The 22176-nt window shown below is 33.3% G+C and overlaps 1 non-coding gene across 1 annotated transcript; it reads right to left on the reverse strand.

Annotated features, from left to right (window-relative positions):
* Positions 1–21852: 21852 nt before the first annotated feature.
* Positions 21853–21971, reverse strand: LOC120616712 (5S ribosomal RNA). The gene has a single exon (XR_005656666.1). It is a non-coding gene; the product is annotated as a 5S ribosomal RNA (ribosomal RNA).
* Between the last annotated feature and the right edge of the window lie 205 nt (positions 21972–22176).

Consider the following 22176-nt stretch of genomic DNA (forward strand, 5'->3'; position numbering starts at 1 on the left):
ACAAACAAACAAACAAACAAACAAACAACTCGAGCTCACAGATACAGAGTATGGATTGCTGGGTGCCAGAAGCAGGTAGCTAGCTGGGTGGAAGAAATTGGTGAAGGGCGTCAAAATATAGGAACTTCCCACTATATAATTACTAAGTCAGGAGAATGTAATGTAGGGTGTGCTAAATATAGTTCATATATTGTATTGTATTATATTGAAAGTTGCTGAGAGAGTAGACCTTAAACGCTCTCATCAAAAGAAAAAAAATTCTGTGTTTATGACAGATGTTAACTAGACTTATTGTGATGATCACTTTGTAACATATACAAATATTGAATCATTATATATACATCTGAAACTAATATAATGTATGTCAATTATACCTTATTAAAAATAAAATTAAAGAAATTATTCTCAGAAATTCTACAACACATAACAGTTTCAACCATTTGGAACCTCAAATACTGCATAAAATTGCAAAATTCTATGCACCTTTAAAAAAAATTGTGGTAAGAACACTTAACATGAAATCTGCCCTCTTAACAAAAATTCCAAGTGTACAATACTGTGTTTTTAACTTTAGGCCCAGTGTCGTACAGCAGACCCCAGAACTTAATCATCCTGCATTATCTGACACTTTATACTCATTGAACAGCAGCTCTGTGTTTTTCTCTCTCCCCAGCTCATTGTAACTACCCTTCCAAGCCCTGCTTCTGAGTTTAGACCTCTCGGAGAAGAAGAATCATGCAGTGTTTGTCCTCCTAGGACTGGCTTATTTCATTTAACATAATGTCCTCAAGGTTCATCCATGTTGTTGCAAATGGCAGGATTTCCTTCTTTTTTTTTAAGATACTTCTAAGTTTTAATAGAACTTGCTCATATCTTCCGAAGCTTGTATGTTGCCATGAAAAATTGTTCATCGATTTCTGAAGTTTATTCAGTAGACTTAAATACTTTATTTTCATTATATGTAAATTAAATATGATAATAAATAAATCTGTTAAAATTTTATAATTAAGTAATGCATTCTGCTAGAAAGGCACATGGCACGTAGGATATAGCTTAAACAATAATCACAGACACCATTTGCTTCGTGCTAATACGTACAAGGTCTTAGGCTACAAGCTTTTCACGCATTTAAGAAATTTTAATCCTTATAAAAATTCTGTGAAGATATTATTATCCTTGTTTTATAGATGAAGAAACTGAGGCTTAAGAAAATTGCACTTTCAAGAAAGTAAAGTTTACACAGAATGTTATACAAAATATATGTGATGTGTTCACACTCTAACAGACTCATTAGGTAAGAATAGTGCTGTCCAAGTAGCAGGTCTGAATCGTTTGTTATGGGTTCAACACGAGATAAGAAGTCCGTGTTGGAATGTAAATCAAATGAATCAAATTTACTTTCCCAGTAATATATGAGAATTGTTAACTAGAAGATGTCTGTTATCCTTACTATAATAACAGAATTTCTATCTCAGTGTTTGTCAGTGTGTTTATGTTTTCTTCATTGAAAGCCTTGCTTACAAAGAAATGTCAGCTGAACTCTACAATGTGCTTGATGAATAGACTACAGTATTTACATTCTGATGCAACTCCATACCTGGGCAGGGACCACTGGACAGTGTTTTCCATTTTAGTATGTAAGGGTGCACTTTTTTGCATAATTCTGACTTTTCAGCAGAGCCCGAGCTGGACTCCAAGAATATGAACATTTGTGTGAAACGTTCAGGTAACCTTTAATCCGTCCTTTCAGTCAATCAAAAAACAAATATCTATTCAGTCTACATAAGGAGCAAGGCGATATAAGAGAATGTGGGGAAGATTTAAAAAATCAGAGTCCTTGCCCACTTTAGGAAGTTTGCCATCTGAATGAAGAGAAAAACGAATGTAGAAAACAACTAATGATACTTAGGCATTAATGGTAAAGGCCAAATAAGTGATGTAGACCACAAGAGCCAACCCATGCAGCTGAGGCAGGGGCTCCAGGAGCCTGTCAAAGCCCCACCGCAGAGGGAATATATAAGCAGGTCCTTTTTATTTAAAAAAAATTATTTTTATTTTTTATTATTTATTTATTTATTTTTGAAGGTTATTGGGGTAACATAGGTTAATACAATTATATAATTTTAGGGTGTACATTATCAGCAGATCCTTTAATGCTGCAACACTCCACGTAGTCTGAGAAAAATGCAGAGGCGGAAGAAATGAACACATTCCTAGGAAAATGAGGGAAAGTAATGAAGTAGTATGAAGTTGAAGGGAAGAGGGAGAGGTAGACTAGGAAAGTAAACTTTCCCTGGGGGACGTGCGTGCAGGTGCTTACTTGCATACATATTGAGTTTCTTGAAGGAAAGCTTTTTGAAGGCTGATTATTGAGGGCTGATTTAATAAGTGATCAGGGACTTGGGTAGGGACAGTGTTTTCCATTTTAGTATGTAAGGGTGCACTTTTTTGCATAATTCTGACTTTGCATGAGTTGTCATGAATACCCTGCAGGTTTAGTTTTAGTTCAGGTTTATGTATTAGGGATGGGACATTTTATGTATGAACAACTTCTGAAAAGCCCTACCCTGGTAAATTATGTATGTATTCATAGCTTTTAGAAGCAGCTGATCCAGGGTTTAAACTTAAATCAAAATGAATTTTCCTAGGAAAACTTTAGTAAGTAATATCCTGGGATACATTCCAGGAATAATCAGTTTCCATGCTATTTTCCAAATTTTGTGTGGGGAGTTTAAATTGAGAAAGCTCCTTAAACCATATACAGTTGTTAAAGAAAAGAAAGCAAACTAACTTACAAATAACTTCTTTAAGATTGAATACATAGTTTTCTCTCTGTTAGGCTCTTTTCTCATACTTTGCTTTTTTGTTTTTACAAAATGCTAAGCATGTGAATCCATAAATTCAAACTAGTGAAAGACAGTGGTTAGATGTGAGGTTTGCTCCTTTCCCTTTCAAAGTTCAAGTGCCCATCACTGTCCTAACTCATGAGGAAACTATTTGAGGACTATCTAAACTGCCAGTCACTACCTGTATCTCCATGTAATTCATGTCGTATAAGAAAAGACTATCATTCTCCATAGTTAAATCTGTGTGATTGAAAATCATTTGTTGAAAGATTTAATGAACTAGATAATTTCATGGAAGGAGGGAAATATCTCCCAGAAAATCCATTAACATGCCAATAATTTCACTAAATTTTAGTATGTGGTTAAGGTAAAATCAAGATGACGTATATTTGCATTTCGGCTTAGAATAATACACTGACATTTACCTAACATTTCCAAGTGAATTTGCACATTTTTCTCACAAGCATTTGTTTTCATATTAGTTGCTTCTCATTCCCAGATGTATCATTGTGTGATCAGGGTTGCCGCCAAACTAAAACAGGAGAATCTGTTAGAGAGGGACAGAGACCCAGAGGACGATGGGAAAGTCCCCATCCATTATAATCACATGTAGTGGGGTAGAGATACCTGGCCACAAGCAGAGGGTCCATGATAATGAGGAGGTTGAGGGGAATGGGCTTCTGTCAGGTCAGAGCCAGGAAAGCTTTTCAGGAGAAATGCAAAGACAGGGGAGAAAAGAGAACAGGATGATAATTACAATCCAGGAATCTGAACACAGAAAGGAAAGATGGCTTGCCAGTTTTTTTTTTTTTTTTAAACCAAGTTTTAAGAGCTGATGGGATCAGATGAAATAAGTCATGACTTTTGGGGTCGATGAGATGAATTTGCTGCTTGGAGGGGACCTGACCTTAGAATGGATCCTGATAGCTAGAATCTCTCATAATGGCCCTCAAATAAAGCTATGTGTGTGCAGTTTAAGGTATGCCTCTGTGAGGTTTTCTGTTTGCCTATGCATGCACACATGTATTCTCCCCTAAAGAAAGGAATTACTGTATAAATTTCCAGTTTTCTTTTCAGTACCCTTCCATTAGTGAACTTCAGATATAAAAATAGGGACTTAATAGATTCCTTGGGGTCAAAGTGTAGAAGGAAAGATTTTCCAATTTAGAGTTCTGGGTGAAAGCTTCCATAAAGCTTACGACACTGCCTTCCTTTCTACATTTTTGCTGTGAATTATGAGTTTCAGTTCGCCTGCAGAGACATTTTTTCACAAGCAGTTGCTTTCCTAGAAGATGGAGTCGCACATTTGACAGCATTCTCTGTGACCTATCATTAATTTATTTTATTCACTGTAGTTGCAAAGATTAAAACCAGCCCCCTGATGCATTTGTAGACATTCATAGAATTCAATTTGAATTCAGCATTAATTAATGTACCATTAAGCATGTTCTTTTTTTATTCCTGATACTGCAGGATATTAAATTCTTTTAAACTTTTAGTTGTTCTTATTAATTTACACTGTTTGAAAATAATATGCAGTGACATAGCTAGTAGAAGTCAAATCTGTAGATTTAACTCAATGTATTCCAAATCAAAATTCATTTTCCTATTAATACATCAGAGTCGTCAATTAGAAGGCGCCTGCTATCCTTATTATAGTAACAGAATTTCTGTTACTGTGTTTGTCAAAAAACTTCATAGAAAATATGTTTTGATGTGCTTGAGTCTCATTTTTGTGAGAGAGGCCTTGCTGTGTGTGGAAAAAAACCTAGATACCCTAGAAATCCTATTGTAGAGAATAAGTAGGAGTAAGAATATAATACTAAATTATTTGTTCTTAGTATGGGAAAGAAAAATTAGTATAATAGAATTGATAAATGACTTCCTAATTTTAACAGGAGTCTAAGATTTTCGTGTTACCATAAATCACCTATTCTTTAAATTCAGAGCATCTATGTAAGACATTAATTCATAGACGTTTTTCATAAAGGTTGACTCTGAGTGTGTATGGTATGTGTTTATGCTTTTGACTAGAAAATAAGTAATGGAGACAAGTCATTTTATATCTATATTTTTAAAAAGCAGTACTTGACTAGGTGATATTGGCTCTTCTATTCAAAGAATACACACACTCACACCTGAGTTTGAGAGCACGTTTATGGTGGCAGCATAATATGAACAGCACCTGCTTCATTCCCACTCAGAAAAAGACAAAAAAAAAAAAAGAAAGAAAATCTTACATAAACATTTGTCTATTCATTCTCAGAATCAATTCTTTCTTTTTAAATGACCTTCCATTTTTATAGGAGCATAAAATCATAACTGTCACAGCTAAAATCTATCAAACAGGTTAAGTTTGTAACATTTCAAACTTGATACCTGCAGTGTTTCATAGATGAGGCTTACAAGGGTATGCCAGGTATTCTATAAATCCTCCTATAACAAAGAAATGAAGAAATGCTGCAGCAAATGGGAAGGAATTGTTATTCGAATCAGTTTATCTGAGCTACCTTTACTATATATAAATTATACCATATTAGAAATCATTATAGCTATTAGTTAAATGAGCACATTAATATATTTCATTCTAAATACAGTGGACAAGATAATTCTTCTAAGATATCACGCTGGAATCCAACAATTAAAATTTTGACAGTTTCATATAGTTTTCCATCACTAAATAGAAATTATAGAAATAGATTCCATCAAAATGTACAATTTTTATATTTAGGCACTATTAAGTTTAAAATAGGAGACATCTTTGCGATGTTCTATGCTGTAGTACTTCCAGGATTGATTTCTAAAAGGTCGAGTCAATAAATACTCTGCTACTGCCTACAGGACTTTGGCAAGTAGTGACTGGCTTGAGACAGGAGCACAATTCATGTCTCAAGCCAGTCACTACTTGCCAAAGTCCTGTAGGCAGTAGCCTTTATAAAAGAAAAGAAAAAAGAAAGAAAAACAGATATCGTTTTTATATGATTCCTGGATGTTTTTGCATCAGAGCCTGGGGTAATTAAGTGAGAAACACATTTTTTATCACTACAAGAAGAGAGATGATCTGCTGGAAATTTTGAGCAATCTCAGCCTCAACTTCTTCCTCAACATCAGTGTAGCTGAGATGGTCAGCGGGATTACAGGTATACTCAGACTGGATGCCTGGTATGAACTAGTGGGTCAGGCCTACTGGAATGTCTAGACTGGTCAATGTAGATAAGGTGGAAACATTCAGTGTGGTCAGTGTGTCCATAGACAATGCATCTAGATCATCAGTTTGAATAGTTTCTGTATCCAGGTTTTCAAATGATTATTGTATGTTCAGGTAGCTGTGGGCTAAAGTTTTACCTGTGAATCATGACCAGCAAAATATTGGAGGGAAATCTCTAAGTTTGGAATGTAAACAGATCATTTTAAAGGTAGACATATAACACAATAGCATTCCTCACCAGAACACAGGCCTGGCTCCCTGACTCTGCAGACAAGAGAATCCAAACTTCATCATATTGTAGGTCTGATCTAAAACTATAATTATTTGAACCCAGAAGAAGAGAGGAAAAAGGAGCAACAGTTTAATCTCTCACTTTATTATCTAATGAAAGATACTACATTTAGTATTTAGAGATACAAAACACAGACACTGATTCTTGCCAGGGTGTCTCTTACTTTCCCCCATCCCATCTCCAACTGTACGTTTTTCTTTCACTGGCTGTGTGAAAGATCACAGTGCTCTACACAAACTTGTCTTGTCATTGCCCTTGAGAAGGATACCTTTCTTCTTGAAAAAATGCATTGGAGCCTATGCCTTCAAAGCAAGTGTCTCTACTGAATTTCAAAGACCTTGGGGGTGAAAGATGTTTCTGCCTCTTCCAAAGTTTAGATGATCAGTCCATTGGATGGTGCTGGCACTGGTTAGATTGTTTTTCATCTGGTAGCAGAATTCATGGTTCAAAGTAGCACAGCATTATCTTTTGTAGACCAGATAATATTACAACTGATAGAGGAATAATCACACACACACTGCTTCATTTTAAACTTGTGTAGGCATTCAGCTACACAAACTATTCCCTTTCCCTAGGTCTTAAATGGTACATTGATGGGGAAAATACAAGGGAGCACTAAAGAAATTTATCTCAAATTACTGCAGGGAATTCAATTTGTGGCCCAGCTGAAATAAGTAACCACTTCTATTTAACAGGCTATAAAGAGATATCAGATGGCATTGTGATATATGTTCTTTAGGATGACCTTTGGCAGGCTATGGTGGGTCCTGAGGCATTTGAGGCCACGATTAATGGTATTGCTTTCTTGTGAATTTTCCTGTTAGCATTCTCTGTGAATCAGTGGAGTAGCGAGGTTCATTTCTTATCTAACAGATTTTTTTGTGTGTGCATTTATTTCAGCCTTTGTAGCAGAACCACCAAACAATGGCTTTTGGTGAACATATACAGGGCTTCGAATGACAAAATTTAATAAAAAGATGTGTATTGTATTTGATCTTCAGGTAGGCATGCTATGGTATCTGTCATTTTGTATTTAGGTATGCAATTTGGACTTAAAGCAATTCTAACTAACATATATTAGAAAAGGTTATAATTCTCCCCAAGTGGTCTCTCCTTTTACTGCAAAATAGTGATGTAGATTAATGTAAACAGAACTGAAAAAAAACTTAGGTAAAGATAAACTACTCTTTATTGAGAATCATAACATTTAATAGATTATAATGACTTCTCCCGAATAGAAAAGTTATCTTTCAAAGTTATCTATAGAATTATCAAATATAATTTATTGAAGTCATTTCCTATAGCTTCCTTCAAATTTTTCAGAGCTATCATGCTGGAGTTAAAAAATCTCAAACTTCTTAAATTAACTATGTTATTTCAATAGGAAATGCCCTTCTCGATCCACAATTAATCTAAGATCAGCAGTACTCATTTTTTAATTCTTCCAAATTTCCATGAGGTTTCCTAAATTATATATATCATAAATATAACCATCCTTATTTTGGTCATCTTTTATGAAAGTTTTACTGTTTTACAAAACGAGCTTGAGACCCTGGACGCTTAAACTTCTATGCAAAGATTCACTCACACTCAAACTGAAAGGAGGAAGAAGAGAAAAGAAGAGGTTGTGCTAAGTTATTCTGTGCAAAAGATCCATCATTTTAAGATAGCCAATATTCCAGATTTCATGATATTATTTCTTCCTGTGGAAACATGAAACAAAAGTGCATAAAAGAATCCCATAGAGAATGGAAAGGAAACTAAAGATCTCAGATGAAGAATAAAATAAGAATTAAAGAGCAATAGAAAAGTAAGTGAAGGAGCTAGATAAAAAGGAAAAGTAGATAATCTGCATAAGAAAAGTAGTTTGAAACATTCTTCCTAGGGTGCTTCTATTCTTCCTGACTTGTTGCCTGGTTTCAAATTCAAGTACCACCATAAGTGGACTATAGCATATCTGCACATTGTGCAGAGGAAACAGGACGATGAGAAAAAGAACAATTCTTATTAATTAAAAGTAATAATTTCCTAAATGAAAAATTCAGTAGAAAACAGTATGACTGCATGGAAGATATTTCTTGTCATATGAAGAAAAAATTGAAAAAAAAGCAAAAATATTGAGAAATATAGCATACGAGAAATAGAGCATCACTTCATCATTCAACTATTAGGAAGTCTAAGAGAAAGAAGCGAGAAAACATAGGGGAAAAATTATCAAACAAGTAATGTAAGAAAATATCTTAGAGTAAAAATATTTATTGAAAGGACCCACAACAAAGCAATTAGTATGTGATTCGCATCAGTACCTAAAATATAGTAGGCATGCGATCCAGATCTGTTAAGGGGATCAGTTACACTGGATGCTAAAAAATGATGTAGTAATTACCTTCAGAGTGTGAGAAAAAAAGATATTTAATCTATGATCCTATGCCCAGCCCAACTATCAGTTAAGTGTGAGTATTCAATAAATTCATTTTCAGAAATACAAGGACTTGGATTTTGTCATCTATGCATTTTTTTAATGAAGAAAAGATTTGAGGTTTACTCTATGAAAATAGGAGGAAAATCAGATGGCGAAATTAAATGGTGACACTAATCCAAAAGGCAAAAAAACCAATGAAGATTGTTTTAATATTTCATTATTAATTCCTAATTTTACAAACATGAAAACAATTTACTAACAATGTTGTGCAAGGATTATAATATTAACACACAAAGTATGAATTATTAGAGCATAAAACAAACTGATTAGCCTAAATCATAGCGAGCACTGTAAAGAATGCTATGCTGCCTACATGGCCTAACTCACAGGTAACTCTCATGGTGAAAGGAAGGTCCATTATCAGTGGTCATCATAACATCTCATGAAAACACTTGAATTAATGGATTTATATGTAAACTTATGTTACTAAATAATTTTTACACTTATTACACTTATTATTATATTTTCCTTCTAATACACAAATATTTCATTGTTTTAAAAATGGGTACGGTTGTACTTGTACTTACTAGTTGAATATCAGCCTTGAATGAGTCCAAGTTAGAAGAGAAAGTGAAGCTCCTAAAAGAATACATCCAAGAACAATGAAATGGAGTCAAATAGTTGGTAACTGAAAAACAAACAAACAAACTAGGATATATTGAAAACAATAAACTTACTTCTCTTAACAAGAAAAGAGAAGTGTGAGAAACTAGTTGTCCAAAATTGAATCAAGCTACAAAGGTGAAAATAATCTATTTAATGTTGAGGCCAGGAACATGCATCTTCAAGGAGCACAAGAGTGATGATATTAGAACGCAGAAAAGGGAATGCAATTGAGACAATAATATAAATACTGTTCATTGAGCTCATCCTTTAAATTCAATCTTTGTCTATGACTTTTCTATAAACAAGTAATTAATGTAACAGGAGGATTTAAAACATCATACATATGGCGGGTAGAGCTGACAAAAGTTGAGAATGCAATTAGGAAGAAGTGGTGAGAGGGGATGCTAGGGCACAAGGAGTAAGTTTAGCTGTGGCTAAAACTGATGAAACAATAAGGAGAGGTATAAGCATGTTATTTAAAGTTAAAAGTAGGAAGAATCAAAAATAATGTTATAACTATTAAAAATTGGGAAAGGAAGGAAAGATGATGTTCAATTTGAGTTAATTCTCATTTCTCATAGTGGAGAAGCAATAGGTAATATTTCAAATTAATAAACCAAGAAATATTGATATGTTTATATTACTTAGAGGAATAAAGCCATATGTATGCGTGTGTGCACATGCACTCACACACACACACACAAAGTAAAAACAAAGAAATCTGAGAGTGGTTACCTCCAGAGGACTGGAGCTCAGAAGAGGTGTAGAGCAGAATATGGAAAGTATAAGGTATATAGATTTATTATTTTATAAAAGTCTTTTCATTATTTAAACACATGAAGACAAAGGAAGCCATTATAGGAGATTTATGAGACAGGTATCATGATCAAAACTTTGCTGGGGAATGAGCCTTATAAAAGATGGATTATAGAGATGGATATTTTGATGGGTACAAAATTTCGAAAGGAAGGTAACAAGGCTAATTTTATCTCTGGTTTCTCTACAAGGAAACTGAGGCATAGAGAGTTTAAGTGATTGCCCAAAGAGTTACTGATAGTAAATAAGGAATATGGAAGTGAACCTGATCTCCCAAATTTTATGTATTTTACATCCTTTAAGATTCACCCTTATTCTAAGCCTTTAATATAGTCATATAAAAGCAAGAGCAATATATTCTAAATCTCTTTTATATTCTTTTTTGGTACTAATTTTCCTGCAAAATACAAACTTTAAAAAATTCACTCTGCCCTTAAAGTGATTCAGTTAAAACCAACCACATAACATTTATCTAGGGACAGAAATAGTGCAATGTGGTAAGATAAAGTGTTTTTTCTACTGTGCATAATTGATAATCCCCTGATTCCCATAAATTCTGACATCTCATTGCCTTAAGACAAAAGAGCAAATGCTTAGATGTCTATTTAATAAAACATGGGATTTTCACAAAGTAAAATCTAACTCTATGTTGTATGTAAGAGATACCATCTCAAATAAAGTAACTCAGAAAGCCTAAAAACAAAGGGATGGCCAAAGATATAACAGACAAATGAAAACAATAAGAAAATAGGGGTATATCCTGATATAAAATGGACTAGAATTCAGACCAAAAGGCATTGAATGTAAAAAAGAATAAAATTTATAATACTTTTTAACCTATTTCCTGCTTAGAAAAAAAAAAGTGCAGCTTGCTGCCAGCTTTAATTTAATTTTACATAAACATGCTCTTCGAGGTTAAAGCAAATCTGACTGGTTTTTAATGTGAAAATAAAATATAAAAACTGTTCTTGGAGTTATTTCTAAACAGAACTTGTCTGTAATCCTAATGTAACAGAAATGTATATGATGATCAGTATTTAATAATTTTTTTATGTGGTAAATTTCAAAGCATGAAACAACACAAAGCGGGACATCTAGGGTTTGACATTTTTAGTGATAGAGTATTATTACATTTTGTAAATGGAAATACCACTACTAAACACAGGACGCTATAGATAGAATGATGTCATTTGTTTCCAAAGACTATCAATATACTAGAGTGATGTGAAAATAGTAATAAAAACAAGATATTTCATGGCAAAAAGTGGGGATAAGGTTAGAACTATAATCTGCAAGTTATCTCAGGGTAAACACTGCAGCGGCAAGTGCCAGTGGCAAGTATTCTTGGGGCAAATGGGAAATGGGTTAAAATATAATGGAAGCTAGGCTTGAAGATCCCCCAAGCAGACTAAGCTTAATCTAGCTTATTTCATGAATGTAAGTGGAACTTAGATTATTTCTTGTAAAAGCCTCTGATAATCATAAACAAAACTTGAGCATCATCCTAAAATAATACAAGAAAAAAAATCACTTTTTACCAATCTCCTGCTGTCTGGAAACCCCCCATTGTAATAACCAATCACTGTAAAGATTAAATAACTTCCTCATTCTTACTTTATAAGCCATCCTGTAATGACATGCCGAGCTTTATATCACTTCCCAGTTTGAAGTCTCCCTATTTGTGAATAGTTACTCACTCAATAAAATATTCATATCAAGTAAAGCTTTCTAAATTTTCTTTTGACATATTAAAAGCCACAATTCACAAAGAAGATACAATATTTATGAAAGTCTATGTACCAGAAACACAGCAATCACTTTCACGAAGCAAAAATTATAAGGAAGGAAAGGGGGGGAAAAAGAAAGAAATCCATTAAAAAGAGGAGATGTTATCATAACAATCTTAGTCCAAAATAGATCAAGTATACAAAAAAATAGGTAAGGATATAGAAGACTTATATGACAGTACCAATAAGGTGAGTATTATAATATATATGTACTCTATAACCCAGAATAGAGAATATTCCTTCCTCTCCAATGCAAACGGAATATGTACAACTACTGACCAAACACTAAGTCAAAAAGATAGCCTCAGTAAGTTCCATAAAATAGAAATTATAGAAAAAACCGCTATTTGATGACAATGTAATAAAACCAAAAATTTTAACAAAATCAGAAATTCCTAAATATTTACTTAAAAAAATCTATGCAAAATAATTCTTGGGTGAAAGAGGAAACACAAACTGAAATTTCTGTGTTTCTTAGAGAGTAATGATAATGTAAAATAGTATACCAAAATCTATGAGGTGAACACAAAGCCATGAATTCATAAACTTTAATATGGAAGAAATTATGAGTGAAACAGAAGAAATTAAGACAACCAAAAGAAACTACACAATTTATGCAAAAAATTTTAAATATTTATATAAAATAATGATAGTTATTTAAGGAAACACATTTTAACAAAATTGACTCCAATTAAGATAGAAAACTTGAGCAAACCAATTTCCGCAGAAGAAATAAAGGTATCAAATTTCTACCCCACATAAAAAAACACGAGATCCAAATGATTTCACAGGGAAACATCACCAAGTTTCTAAAGAACAGATATTTCATTTTTATTATTTATTTATTATTATTATTATTCTTTTTGCCTAAATCACTATTTGTTTTTTATTGGACAGTTTTTAGTTTCAGGATTCAAATTGAGATTGAGCCTTACTTATAGACCTCTACCATTCCCACTTCTTTCTCCCTACCCCCATAGATGCATCTTGTGAGTCTTTTTTTTTTTTTTACTAAATCCCTAATTGTTTTTTTATTTGAAAGAACAAATATTTTTAACATTGTTCCAGAAAATGAAGGAAAACTCACAAATTTCTTTATGAAACAAGTATAACATTAATACCTAAACTTCAGTAAGATCTCTCTCTCTCTCTCTCTCTCTCTCTGTCTCTCTCTTTCTCTCTCACACACACACACACACAAATCTTAACTATGAATATAAAAGCAAAAATCCTAAATAAAATAAGAGTAATACTACACTACATTTAGATAAATAATAATATATGATGAACACATGGAATTTATTTCAAGAATTCAAAGATGGTTCAATGGTAGAAATCCATTAATATAGTAAATTATATTAAGAGATCTAAGGAGAAAAATCAGATAATTATCTCAAAGATGCTTAAAGCCTTAGAAAGAAATCAATGTCGATTCCTTCTGGAAACTTTCAATGACAGGGAATTGATACTTCCTTGTCCTGTTTAACACTCACACACATACACACACACACACAAATACACACATACACACACAATACTGGAGACCTCTGGGGAAGGGAAAAAAATGATCCCGTCAAATCTCCTTAAAACAAGCAGACCTGCTACAAACACATTACTTGTATTTACTAGCAGACAGGTCACAAACAATCTTTACCTATAAAATACTTTTGGTAGGATAGACCTTATAGTAGAATAATTGCTCATTTTATGTCAACTCAGATATGGGTTTATAAGGCATAATTTATTGGAAAATGTCACATAAGCTGCATATCTAATCTAAAGGGGGCACAAAATGGGTGTGTTCTACTGAAATGGCTCTCTGCTCAAGTAATGTTGCATATACATTGCTTAAAAATTTGCATGATAAATCTAAACCAGAAAATATCCTTACATGGATATTTAGGACATTATGTTGATGGTCTCAGACCATTTCAAAAAAAAAAAGAAACTGTATTATACTAGTGTCTATATTGTTTTAGTTATTTATAAGTTTAGTACAGCATAGGTTCTATACTTTGTGTTGAACATAATTTTACAATCATATTCTAGATGTTATCAATCTAAAAGAAAAGATAATGATGATATTGATAGGGACAGAGTTAGAAGTAGAGTTTGAGATGAAAGGGGAGATGGACAGAGATAGAGGCAGAGTCCTCAGATGTAATGCCAGTTCCTTATTTAATGGGCAAACAATAGAGTCATTCTCACTAAAGTAAGGAACAAAGTAACCATACCCACTATCTCTACTTCTATTTAACACTGTATTTGGAGCACTAACACAATTAAATAAGAAAAAATATAGGAAAAGCATTAGAAATAAAAAAGTAAGCTGATCTCTTTGAAAATGATATAATATTCTGACAAGAGAACTCAAAGAATCAATGGTAAACTTTACTCAATAAATTCACTGACTTATAATATTAACGAAAAACAGTTAAAAGCCTACACTTATACAATAATCAGAAGTTACAAAAGAAGAGAAAACCTCATTTATAACATCAACAAAAAACTTTAGGAGTAAACTTATCAAAAAATATGTAACTCCTTTAAGAAAAAGTAGAAAACACTTCTGAAAGACACAAAAAATAAATACCTTGTTCTTGGATAGAAAGATTAAGCATCATAAAATTACCAGTTCTCCCTAACTGTACATATAAGTTAATGTGATCTCAATAAAAATATCAGGTTTTCCCCCTGGAGTTGAAATGGTTTATTATAATTTCATGTATAAAAATAAACATGTGAGAATAGGTAGGCAAACTCTAGGACTATGCTTATGAGGTATTAAAACATACTAGAAATGATAAATAATTAAAACAGTGTAATACTCATGCATTCATAGACTGACAGACTAGTGAAAAATCCAGAAATGGATCCAGAAACATATGAAACCTAACTTCTGATAAAGATGTTATTTTAAATCACTGGAGGAAAAAATACTTTTAAATAAATGATGTGGGAAATACTGGATAGTCACTAGGAAAAAGTTAAAATTGGATAAATACTTCACACAAACATCAGAATAAACTTCAAATGGATCAGAGATCTAATGGTAAAAAATTGGAAATATACAAGTCTTGGAAAAAAATACATGTGATTTCCTTTTTATAATGTGAGTGTGAGAAACCCAGATACAGTTTTAAAAGATTGATTAATGTGACTTTAAAACAATATGTTGCATGAAAAAAAAAAGTCAAAAGACTTAAAACTAGAAAAAAATTTTAAAATATATCACCTGTAAAAGACTAACATCTCTAATACATACAGAACTCTTAAAAATATAGAGGGAAAGACAAAAACTTGATAGAAAAATAGATTAAAAATTAATTAATTATATATCTATAAATAGACCTTAGATATATATATAAAAAGTTGAACTTCACCCATAATAAAAGAAATGCATATTTAAACCACATTGAGACCCTTTCTTACTTATCAAATTAGCAAAAATTCAAAGGCTTGACTATATGTTTTGTTGGATAGACTGTGAAGAAACAGTATGCCCTTAGATTGCTGGGAGAGTGCAAAATTTGTGCAGCCTCTATGGAGGTGAACTTGGTAATACCTAACAAGCTACGTATGTATTTATCTTTTGACCCAGATATCCTACTACTATGACTTTACTCTAAATATGCACTAATATGCAATAATATAAAAATACATATCTACACATTAGTTAATTTTAGTATTAATTACAAAAGAAACATATTAGAAACAACCTAAAAGCCCAAACATAGGAGAAAGATTGTGGTACATAGATTACTATTTAGCTGTATAAAAGAATAAGAAAGAGCTCGAAGAACAAATATGAAGTAATTGCTAGGATATATTTTTAAGTAAAATACCTAAGATAAAAAGATCATATTTTAAAATCTACCCTCCAAGACCAATCACTGCGGAGCTCCAAGGGAATCTGAGCGAATGCTACCAAAACTGCTGCTAACACTGACAGGGACTAAAACTCAGGGTTGCAAATTAAATATCTATAAGAAAATAAAGGCATTATATAAAAGCATTATTAAGACTTTATATAAAGCAGAGATTCAAGAGGCTTAGACGCCACCTACTGGAAACCAAAAGAAGACAGACTTCTTTGCAGCAGGCTGGAGAGAGACCTTTATGTAATAAAACTTCTTTCTGGAAAAAAAGCGGAACACATTTCCATTAATGCCCAGGCAGAGAAATATTCCATTAAACACCATGAACAACCACGGTGACAAGACATCTCAGAAAGAAAGAGAAAATCTCCAGAAAATAAGCTTACAGACTAGAAATATACAACTTAAATGACAGAGAATTTAGAATGGTACTTTGGAAAAAACTCAGTGAGTTCCAAAATGAATCATATCAACAATTTCAGGAATTGAAAAAACAACCAGATGAGCAGAGCAAGGAGATTGAAACCCTCAAAAAGAACCAAATAGAACTTCTGGAGATAAAAAACACACTACAAGAGTTGAAAAATGAAATAGCAAGCTTGAGAAGTAGAGTTGACCAAATTGAGGAAAGGATCAGTGATATCGAAGACAGAAATCTAAAAATAAATCAGAAGGAAGAAGAGAGAAACCGAAGAATGAAAAATAATGAAAGAGAAATTCAAGAACCAGCTGATACTATCAGGAGAGGAAACATAAGAATAATGGGCATTATCGAAGGCAAAAAAAAAGAAGCAGAGACGAGAAAGCATTTTCAGACAAATAGTAGATGAAAATTTCCCAAATCTAAGGAATAAGTTGGAGCTTAGAATTCAAGAAATCAACAGAATACCCAATTACCTAAACTGAAAATGCCTTCACCAAGACACATTGTATTAAAATTATCAAAAGTCAGCGACAAAGACAGAATTCTCAGGGCAGCCAGGGAGAAGAAAATGGTAACTTATAAAGGAAAACTCATTAGATTATCCTCGGATTTCTCAGCGCAGACTATACAAGCCAAAAAGGAATGGAATCAAACATTAAATTATTAAGCGAAAGGAACTACCAGCCTAGAATAATGTGTCCAGCTACGCTCTCCTTTAGATAAGAAGGAGAAATAAAGACCTTTCCAGACATACAAAAATTGAGAGAATTCTCCACCATGAGGCCTGTACTATAGGAAGTACTGAAAGGGGTCAGCTCACCTAAAACAAAATAACAACAACAACAAAAAAACCCAAAAACATAATTAGGAGTAAAGTGACTATCAGGCAAATAGAATCAGAGGAGTGCAACTCTTACTAAGAATAGGGCATTATAAGCTTAAAATAAGAAGAGAATTGCTATAGCAAGATAGTAATGAACATTCAGCATAGAAACAAACTAAGATAACAATGACTGAAAAGGGAAGGATTCAAAGACCCAAATTCTCAAAGGAGAATGGAGATAAGGCACGTGCAGAAGAAAGTGGACGACTATATATAAATAATTATCTTTTCCATATTCGTAATGGTAACCACATGCCAAAGATTCAGAACCAAAAGAACCAGAGAGAAAACCCACAAAGGACAACTGAAATAAAGAAAACAGAAGCACAAGGACAGGGAAGCAATGGAAACACCGAGCTACCAGAAAGTAAAAGATAAAATGGCTATAAGAAGACCTCATATTTCAATAATCACTCTAAATATAAATGGACTGAACTCACCAATAAAAAGGCACAGAGTTGCAGAATGGATCAAAAAACAAAACCCAACCATAGGCTGCCTCCAGGAGACACATCTCAACTCCAAAGACAAAATAGACTCAAGGTGAAAGGGTGGAAAATGGTATTTCAAACAAATGGCATTTGGAGAAAAGCAGGAGTAGTGGTACTGATATCAGATGAAATAGACTTCAAAATAAAAAAGGTAAAGAAAGATACTGAGAGACACTTCATAATGATAAAGGGAATCATGCACCAAAAAGACATGACACTTATTAATATCTATGCTTTCAATCAGGGAGCCCCAAAATATATAAAGCAATTACTAACAGAACTAAAGGGAGAAACAGACCAAAACATTATCATAGCAGGGGACCTAAATACCCCACTGTTGGATATGGACAGATCATTCAAACAGAAAATCAATAAGGAAATAATATCCTTAAATGACACATTAGACCAACTGGACATAGTTGACATTTACAGAGCCTTTAAACCCTGAACAGCTGCTTATACATTCTTCTCTAGTGCACATGGAACATTCTCAAGAATCGACCACATACTGGGACACAGAGATAGCCTCAACAAATATAAGAGGGTTGAAATCGTACCAACCATATTCTCTGATCACAGTGCTTTGAAGCTGGAAATCAACTGTAAAAAGAAATCAGGAAGAACCACAAATACAAGGAGATTAAACAACATACTACTGAAGAATGACTGGGTCAGAGAAGAAATAAAAAGAGAGATCAAGAGATACATAGAAATGAATGATAATGATAATATAGCATATCAAAACTTCTGGGACATGGCGAAAGCGGAAAGTTCGTATTGTTATAGGCTTATCTCCAAAAACAAGAACGAGCCCAAATAAACAACCTAATTCTTCATCTTAAAAACTAGAAAAGGAAGAACAAATGAAGCCTAAAGTCAGCAGAAGGAAAGAAATAATCAAAATTAAAGTAGAAATAAATGAAATTGAAAACAAAAAAAGCAATAGAAAAAATAAATGCAACAAAGAGCTGATTCTTTGAGGTTAATAAAATTGGCAATCCCCGGGCTAGACTCACTAAAGAAAAAGAGAAAGGAAACAAATAAACAAAATCAGGGATGAAAGAGGGGAAATTAAGACTGACATTGCAGAAATACACAGGATCTTACAAGAATACTATGAAAAAGTATATAACACCAAATTTAATAACCTAGAAGAAATGGACCAGTACTTAGAAAAATACAATCTTCCTTGATTGAAATAAGAACTGAAAAATCTAAATAGACCGATCTGCAGTATAGAAATTGAAAGAATCATCAAAAATCTACCAAAAAGTAAAAGTTCAGGACCAGATGGTTTCACCAATGAATTCTACCAAACATTGAAGGAAGATTTAATACCTATTCTTTTCAAACTCTTCCAAAAAATCAAAGAGGAGGCAATACTTCCCAACTCATTTTATGAGGCCAATATTACTCTGATACCAAAACCTGGTAAGGATAACACAAAGAAATAAAACTACAGACCAATATCTCTCATGAACACAGTGGCAAAAAATCCTAAATAAGATACTAGTGAACAAAATACAGCCACCATGATCAAGTGGGCTTCATCCCAGGGGCACAGGGATGGTTCAACATATGCAAATCAATTAATGTGATGCACCACATAAACAAATTAAAAAATAAGAATCATATAATCATATCAGTAGATGCAGAAAAAGTCTTCAGCAAGATACAGCATCTCATTATGATCAAAACACTTAACAAAATCGGTATAGAAGGAAAGTACTTTAACATAATCAAGGCCGTATCCGACAAACCCTCAGCCAACAATATACTTAATGGTGAAAAACTAAAACCTTCTCTCTAAGATCAGGAACAAGTCAAGGCTGTCCACTATCACGCTGTTATTCAATATAACATTGGAGGTCCTGGTGAGTGCAATCAGGCAAGAGAAAGATATAAAAGGCATCGAAATAGGCAATGAAGAAGTCAAACTCACTATTTTTATATGTTATGATTCTCTATATAAAAAACTCTAAAGACTCCGCAAGAACACTACTAGAAACAATAAGCAAATACAGTAAAGTTTCTGGATACAAAACTAATGTTCAAAAGTCCATAGTATTCCTATACTCTAATAATGAAGTGTCAGAAAAAGAAGTAGAAAAAATAATTCTTTTAGCGATTGCAACATAAAGAATAAAATACCTAGGAATAAAATTAATGAAACATGTGAAGGACCTAGATAAGGAAAATTATAAGATCTTATTAAAAGAAATTGAAGAAGATACAAAGAAATGGAAAGATATTCTGTGTTTTTGGATTGGAAGAACCAACATAATTAAAATGACCATATTACCTAAAGCATTATACAGATTCAATGCAATCCCCATCAAAATCCCATCGGCATTTTTTAAAGAAATAGAACAAAAATCATCAGATTTGTATGGAAGCACAAAAGATCCCGAATTGCCAAAGCTATCCTGAGAAAAAAGAACAAGGCTGGAGCCATCACTTTGCTTGACTTCAAATTATACTACAAAGCAACAGTAATCAAAACGGCATGGCATTGGCAACAAAACAGACACACTGACTAATGAAACAGAATTGAGAGTCCAGAAGTAAACCCATATTTATATGGGCAAGTAGTTTTCGACAAAAAGCCAAAAACATGCAGTGGAGAAAGGAAAGCCTCTTCAATAAATGGTGCCGGGAAAACTGGAAAGCCACTTGCAAAAGAATGAAACTAGACTGTCATCCATCACCACACACCAAAATCAACTCACAATAGATTAGTACCTGAATATAGGACCTGAAACAATAAATGCATAGAAGAAAACATAGGAACGAAACTCAAGGATCTTGGACTTAAAGAGGAGTTTATGAATTTGATCTCAAAAGCAAGGGAAGTAAAAGCTAAAATAAATGAATAGGACTACATCAAACTAAAAAGCTTCTGCTCAGCAAAAGAAACTGTCAATAAGGTAAAGAGACAATCGTCTGAATGGGAAAAGATATTTGCAAGGAACACCTCTGATAAGGAAGGACCTAATATCCAAAATATACAAAGAACTCATACAACTCATAACAACAAAAAAACAAACGATCCATACAAAAAATGGGCAGAGGACCTGAACAGACACTTCTCCCTAGAGGACATACAAATGGCCAACAAATATATGAAAAGATACTCAAATCTATTAGGGAAATGCAATTCAGAACCACAATAATATATACCACCTCACACCTGTTAGAATAGCTATAATCAACAGGACAAGTAATAACAAATGCTAGAGAAAAAGAAACCTTTATACACTGCTGGTGGGACTGCAAATTGGTACAGCTACTATGGAAACAGTATGGAACTTCCACAGAAAACTAAGAATTGATCTACCATATAATCTAGCTGTCCCTCTACTGGGTATTTACCCCAAAGACTTAAAAACCCATATCTGAAAAGATATTTGCACACCGATGTTCATAGCAGCCTTATTCACAGTGGCCAGGACATGCAAGCAAATGAAGCGTCCTATGATAGATGATTGGCTAAAGAAGCTATGGTACATATATACAATGGAATATTATTCAGCCATAAGAAGAGATGAAATACTGCCATTTGCAGCAACATGGATGGACCTCGAGATAATCATGCTAAGTGAAATAAGCCAGACAGAAAAAGTTGAAAATCACATGATATCACTTATATATAGCATATAAACCTAAAAGCAACAAATGAACAGGACAAACAAGCAGAGATTCATGGACATGGACTATAGACTAGTGAGTACCAGAGGGTTGGGGATGGGGGAGGAGGCGGGAGGTAGACGGGGCAAATTTAGGGTGGTAGGGGAGGATGAAATGGGCAAATGGTATCAAATATATGGTAGCTGAAGGAAACTAGACTTTGGGTGGTAAACACAGAGTAGAATATACAGATGTCAAATTATAATGTACACCTAAAAATTATATAATTGTATTAACCAATGTTACCTCAATAAACTTAATTAAAAAAAAAAGCACCAATCTGATCTCTTTATAGTAGTCAGTGTCATGAAAATAAAACAAAAGCAGAGGACCTACCTTAGATTAATTTAATTTAACTTAATTTAATGTTTTTTAGGCGATGCAACCCTTGGTTGACCTCACAGATTGCAAGGACCTTGTCAGTTTACAATCCCTTATTTTTAAAATTTTTATGCCTACAGCACCTAGTCTTCCTATGTGGTCTCCCATCCAAGTACTAACCAGGCCCAACCCTGCTTAGCTTCCGAGATCAGATGGGATCAGACTTGTTCAGGGTGATATGACTATAGACTAGATTAACTTTAATGTAAACTGTACATTGTTAGTAGATATTGTATCAATGTTTAATTTCATTAATGCAGTTTGGTTATATAAGAAAATACTTTATTCTTGGAAAACACTTAGGAGTAAAGTGTCATGAGGTCTGCAATTTCTGTTCAATTACTTCATTAAATGTACATATGTTTATAGAGAAAGAGAAAGCAAATGAGACAAAA

The sequence above is a fragment of the Pteropus medius genome, unplaced genomic scaffold (assembly GCF_902729225.1).
Source record: "Pteropus medius unplaced genomic scaffold, Ma_sr-lr_union100, whole genome shotgun sequence".
NCBI classification, from domain to species: Eukaryota; Metazoa; Chordata; class Mammalia; order Chiroptera; family Pteropodidae; genus Pteropus; species Pteropus medius.